General features: G+C 28.6%; 1 long non-coding RNA gene across 1 annotated transcript; it reads left to right on the forward strand.

Moving 5' to 3' along the window:
• Positions 1-3343: 3343 nt before the first annotated feature.
• On the forward strand, positions 3344-6727 carry LOC122271758 (uncharacterized). The gene is made up of 3 exons (XR_006226573.2): positions 3344-3387; positions 5189-5236; positions 6625-6727. It is a non-coding gene; the product is annotated as an uncharacterized lncRNA (long non-coding RNA).
• Positions 6728-7089: the final 362 nt, after the last annotated feature.

The raw sequence follows: 7089 nt of genomic DNA on the forward strand, positions 1-7089 counted from the left end.
GCGCGAATTAAAAATTAAAGTATATGCAATTTACTTTAATTTACTTTTCTAAATGAATAGAGTTATAAGATAGAAAATATCACTGTTGTTATCTTCAAGATATTTGAAAATTGAATCGTTTATAGCAAAATTTAAAACAATGGCTAGCTTTTAACCAATCAGAAAATTCCATTTCGACTTTCACTGATATCGCTGGAACGGTTTATCGCAGAATGTTCTAATGTCGACAGAAACCTTCCTCGTGCTTTGAACTATCTGTATGCCAAGTTTCATAGCTTTCTGTCGGATGGTTTAGGAGTCTATAGAGGACAGACAGACAGACACACATTCACTTTTATATATATAGATTAGTTCACAAGACTGGTAATCTTGGCAAGGCATCTGCGTTGCATGTGCTCTACCTTTTCCACTTGCAATTCTAAAATTTTAGTTTTGGAATGCTAATTCCCACTTTGTAACTCTGCACTGTATGTCAAATACGTGAGTGGTTCTTGACCGGAAATGACTTTGATTTTTGAATTAGAAATTCATTTATTGAACTGTTTTAACGCCTCCAACACTGAAAAGGCACCTCGATCGTAACTTTATCTTTTTGTTTTTATTTCTGATAACTTCTTGCTAAAAAATGCAATTGAGATTTCTATTACATGCTCATCAGTTTATGATAAGAAGGCTCCTGAGGCATTTGTACTAGCGTCAGTAAATAGTTGAAATGGTAGCTCCATATTGGGAGTGTACATCTAAGACATTTCAGTCAACATTCTTTGAGTGTTCAGCTGAGTTATCTCAAGGAATATAGTTTGTTTCTACTTTTTGTTTTTCTTGGTAAAGTTGGTAGAAGGTAAGATTATATCTGAAAATTTCTGAATATATTCCATAATAGTCTAATAAATCTAAACCCAGAAAACTTTTGACTTCCTCCTAGTGGATGGTCGGTCTAAACTTTGCATTTTCTTAATCTCTTCCTTGATGGGTGGAATGTTGTCCGTATTCGATTAAATGACTTTAAACTTTTACTGAGTTTTTCCCCAAGTCATAGTTTTTAAGATTCACTTTCAGCCCTACTTCGTTCAAGACTCTAAAGACTTGGTTAATATGATAAGGGTTATCATCCCTAGAGTCAGAAAATATTGCAACATCATCGATATATAATAGATGGTATTTGCAAGAGGGAAATGAGCTTTATCCATCGATTAAAATTGATGCTTTATCCATCCATTGAAAATTGATTTTGAGCCCTTTCACTATCACTCGTTCCCATCAGCTCTAGCCAAAGTAGTTCTTGAATTTGTTAATCCACTCGTTCCTGTGGAGCAATAGGTATGAGATGGGGTTTCATTTTCTTTGGAAACAAATCCGGAGTTAAAGACAATGAATGTCCGTTCACTTTTGTTAATCTTGGGATGTAATCAAAAACATCAACAAAATATTGCAATCTGATAACTAGCTTCTGTTTTTGCAACTAATTTAAATTTACAGAATTTTTATGCACATATTTTCGAATATCATCTTTAATCAATTTTAAGGCTTCAGAGGGTGCATGATGTAAATCTTCAAATTCTTTTTCATAGTCAAAAATCATATTATTTGACCAACCTTCACTACATTCTGTCGGAGCTTGATAAAATGTAGTTTTCTGATTCTTCTGTCCATTTTTACCAGTGCGGTGTGTTGCCATGGCAACTGAGCAGTCGCTTCTGGACCTATCCATGTTCTCAACAGTTTATCAGAAAATGAGGATCCAAACCTGATCTGCAATTTTAACTTACTCTTCCTTTAATCTATCCACTAGTTCATATGACGAAATACCAGTGGTACTATGTGCTACTTCTCGATAGGGGAGCATCAGATATTGGAGGTGTAAGTCTCTGTCACTGACATTTTCTTAAAGGTTCTTATTTAACAAATCTTTTAGAGTACTATTCCAATGTTCTACTGCTCTTATACTTTCAGGATCTTCGGGAGTAGTAAACACTGGAGATAGATCCAAAATGTTAACAAGCTCTTCTGTAAACTCGGTAGTAAAATTTGTCCTTTAATCTGCATAAATGGTATCTGGAAACCGTGTTTGTTTGAATATTTTCATTAGAACATCAGGCGTTGTTGATTTAAAAAATCAAAAAAATCAAAATAGGATAAAGATATAATCTTGTCATGAACTCACACGATTATGTCCAGAATAAAGAGTGCTTTCGAACATTGTATTTCTATTATCTAATTAATTCAAATATATCAAAAGAATAAGGTAAGGATCACCCAAAAAGTTTAAAAAATGTAAAATTGAAATGTAGAATGTAAAATGAACGATTCGAGATTAATCAATCGAAATTAATCAATTCGAAATTAATCAGTAATTCGAAATTAATCAATCACTCGAAAAAAATGCAGTATAAAACTTAAATTTTAATATATAAAGCGACCAGTGCATCCAAATGTATGTACACTTACCACCGTTTTTTCAAAATGATTTAAAATGTTTCCGTAACAATCTAGCCATTTAAAAAATACATGAAATAAGAAATGTAAAAAGAGAATGATAAAAGCAAGTTATGGCACGTTCTTATTGAATTAGAGAGGCGCATTTGATTTGTTAGTTACATTGGATTGACCCGTACCTGGATGGACCAGAATCAGAATATGTGCAAGATAATCATAATATACCGGATAATTCAAAATTTATAACTAATAAGGTTGAATTTTAATAAGAAAATTTTAATATTGTTAAAGTTGAATTTTAATCAGTTTTATATTGATGATTTCAGAGAAATTATTAACATTTTGTGAAAAAAAAGTATTTTTCTTATTTTAAAACATTCTTTAGTAAATATTGAAAGAATTTTAGTCACGGATTTGCTAGATGATAATAAATTTAATGTAAATAAACTAATTACATGACATTCTAATGTTTCTAAAAAGAGTTATTTAATGCAATTTTCAATCAAATGATTAGAATTATAAGAGTTTGCAGCCATGTTTATTTATTTAGAAAAAAGACGAATTCTAACAAAATTTTTTAAAAAAACAATAAATTTTCAAATAATGAAAAATAAATTCCATGTAAAATCGTTAAGTTAAACGGATTGTATTATTAAAAATTTCTATGTTAACTAAATTTATGTTCTTACCTAGTACAAATCCAATTCGAGCAAATCCGTTTCTGAACATTTCCCATTATTTAATAAACAATTCTTTTAAAAATAATTTTTTTCTTTAATTGATAATAATTTCTCTAAAAATATCAATAATTTCTTTTCCTCCTTATTATTGTTAAAATTTCACAATTAAAGTTATATNTTCCTACCTTCTACAAAAATGACTATTAGTTTCTTTGATTTAATATATATTTTCTTTAACCAAATATATTTGCAGTTATGAGAATATTTGATAGTAAGTAACTATGATTTGAATTGCATACATTTCATTTATAGCAATTAACTTTTTCGTTTAGTCATTAATTATCTTTGTCGAGCAGTGGACTGATCGTTAAGACACGGTTCCCAGAAGATCACCGAATTCTAGCATTAATGACTGTTGTCAGTGTGTGGGTGGTGAGCACCTTGATCAGGCTGCTGTGGGACCGAGGGTATGCGGTATTGGTCCTCATTAAACTGTTGTACCGTAAAGTGCTCAGCTTCGCGTGCAGGTAATTGGGCTATCAAATCGGGGTTCCGTCCAAAATTGTGATGACGTATCTTCTGATCATCCTCAGGGATGCTTCTCAGACCGTCGCCAATAGCCCATTGTGCAGCTCTAGTGTGACGTAAATGAAATACAACAACAATTTTAATTACCTTTTTTAGCAAGAATGCATCAAACTATTTGTATGAAAATGAGCAAATAAGGATTGAACGGATTGTTTTGATAATTAATTTGCGAAATCAAGGAAATTGAATATCTTATGGTGGGATCATTTTCATGGCCTGAAAAAGAACGTTATGGCAACTTTTGGAAGTAATTTTTATAATTTTAAATAATTGAAACAACTACCAAACGTAATTATTACTACTAGCAAATATAATAATATTTACATTTGGTAGTAACTTCAATGAAAAATAACTATTTTTTCTAAATCTAAATAACTTATGCAAATGCGTGCTAATTAGGAAAGTTAATATTTTGAAGTGAACCGTATTTAATTAATGTACTTCATTACCATACTCTATATCATTACCATTCAAACTGTATTTCATTACCATAAGTTATAAAAACGCTAAATTTAAAATTTTTCGCTTATTTAACCAAAAATTCTACTTCAAAGGATTAAGGTCAAAGGTACGGATATAATGATTCATTGTTGACGTGATTTTTCTGAGAATCTAAGTGATTGATTTTTTAGTTATTCCAACTTATAAAGTCATTTAAATATTCATTTCTTACTCTTTATTATTCATATAAATTCCATTTTCAATTTTTGATTGTGCACATCCATTTTGCATTTTTTATGACTACTTAATCCAATTATGGGGTATATGCGTAGTCACGCAGATGGTTAGAGGGACGGTTCCTTGAAAATTAACAATTTCGAGATTAATGGCAAAGAGTTGATGGATTAAACTGTAATTTTCTAATAAAAATTGTATTTTGAAGATGCTAAAATCTATTTGATTAGCAAAAAAATAAATTCATTGCATTTTAATGAAAATAATGGAAATTTTTAGATATATAAGCTTAACATAATTCTATTCATTTGTAAAAGAATCTTGTAAATCATTAAAAAATAGCTATTTGAAAAAAATCGCAAGCAACGATCGCGATAAAATTCAGATCTAGTAATGATAAAAATATGACTGAAATGTGACTTAAAAACTAAATTGATTATAAGCAAAACTTTTCTTGACAATTAAAAGAGGAAAAAAAAACGAAAATAATTAAAATATAAGCTTTTGTTACGTAAAATGCAACATTCTCCAATGTATAGATGCAAAATAAATCATAAAATAAACGAACTCTGAGAACCTTTCTTCTAAAAACATAACAAATTGTAATGTTTTTTCTAAGCCAATTGCCACCAGACACATCTTACACATGCCTGTTAATACTCAGCAAAACATGAAATCTGGTAATTGATACAGTCTAGTTCGAGAAAAAAAAAGGTTAAAGAAATTTAGGAGTAAATAATTATTTTTACAGGCACTTAAAAGTTTTGTTTAAAAAAAAATTTAAAGCATTGTTTTTGTTTTAAATGCAGCTTTTGGACGCTAATGAAGGGTCGTAGAATTTAATTCAGACACAAATGGTAAGTTAAATAATTCTGTTATTAATAATGAGTTAAATAATTCTGTAATTATGCTGATTAATCAAACCAATAGAATAAAACCGGTTTACTTTGCAATATTCTAGTATAATAAAAAATTACCCTGGAATTATTTTCAAATTAGTAAACATAATAAACGGAATATGACGTACAGTGCTAAAAAAATATGTTCTGAATAACTTTTGTTCTAATTATCGGATCTTCAAATACTAAGACTTAATAAATAGTTCGAGGGGTTGATGAGGTTAATAAATTCAGATCAAAATTCAAGTTCAGGAATTAAGCACAACATGAAAACATTTTTTTTTCGGATTATACACTTTTTTTTCTTTCTTTTTTTTGCCGAATTTATTTTGCAGACTCTCAAAATATAAGGGTTGTAACTAGCTGTTAAATTTAATCCTAACAGTTCGGATAGAAGAGTAATCAAATGTTTGGACCTTTTAATGTTATATTCCTTTTTTTGCATTTCCCCGTACCTCGGGAATTTTTTTAGAAAATCCTATATATTTTTGTTCATCCCTTTAAAATATTAATTCATTCAAATATAATTCGAGGCAGAACTAATTTTAGTTACAATTTAGTATCTTTTATTAATTTCTTATTTATTAATTTCCTTTAATTATTTTATTAATCAATAGATAAAAAAAATTTGCAATTTTTTGTCTAATGCAAAAAATACAATTTTAAAGAATGTAATTTAATATAGAATAATAAAAAAATCAAATGAATCGCGAATTTATTTTAAATCGAGTTATTTTGTTCAAATTTTAAATTTTGCACATAAAATTATCTTCCTCAAAATGACGTAAAAATTTGTATACATTACAATTAGAAATTTTCCTCCTATTATCAAATAAACTCTGAAAAAATAATAAATACTTATGAGTAATATATTTTTGCCTTGAATTATATTTGGATAATTGAATTATATCAGAATGTAATTTTTTTCCCAATTTGTTTAAAAAATTTTAGAGATAAGACAGAATACGGAAATATAAAATTACCATCTAGGAGCCAAATCCTCTAAGTTTGGAAAATAAATTTCTAAATTTAAATATTTCTTGAGTAATGGGATTTTTACTAAAGGTAGAAATTGTTTTAAAAGTAAGGGTGCTCGTTTTTCTCTTTTGAAATTTCATTAAAGTTCACTTGTACCATTGTTAAACTCAGTTACTCCATATTGTGTTACCTAGCACTGCAATATGACCCTCAAAGGTTTAACTCAATAAAATTCGATTATTATTTATTATTTTACTCCGCTGTAGTCATAAATTATAAATTATTTTTTCATCTATGTAATGTTTATAATCTGATTTGTTTAAAAACAATGTTTTTTCTACAACTGTTTTCTTTTCTACTTTGTATAGGTTGAGGCAACCCCTTACAATGAGCTAGCTTCAACTGCATCTGTATGTCTATCAATCCTTCTCTTGTGTTATTGCAAATAAAAATGTGAAGTTTGTCTTGGGATTGAATCTTTTTGCTCACTTAAATTTTCGAAATATGCGTAAATCATGGGTTCAGTTGCATAATTTTTTAGAAAAGTTGTTATAATATTTTATTTTTCTATCAAAATAATATAATTAAAAATTGCATTTAGTTGCGAACAAAATATTACTAATATTATACTTTAGTTTGTTTACTCTGCATTTAACTCGTTCCAAAGGAGATTTTATTGGTTATTGTTAAGCAATTTTGTCTTAATTAACGAATTTAAAACACAGGGGAAAATGTAATGAGCTTCCACTTTCATGTTAAAATATATATAAATGCAATACATTTTTTTTATTACAACGCGTGGCAAATTTGCAAATGGTCCAAACGGTTTGAAC

Source organism: Parasteatoda tepidariorum, chromosome 3 (genome assembly GCF_043381705.1).
Source record: "Parasteatoda tepidariorum isolate YZ-2023 chromosome 3, CAS_Ptep_4.0, whole genome shotgun sequence".
In the NCBI taxonomy this organism is placed as follows: domain Eukaryota; kingdom Metazoa; phylum Arthropoda; class Arachnida; order Araneae; family Theridiidae; genus Parasteatoda; species Parasteatoda tepidariorum.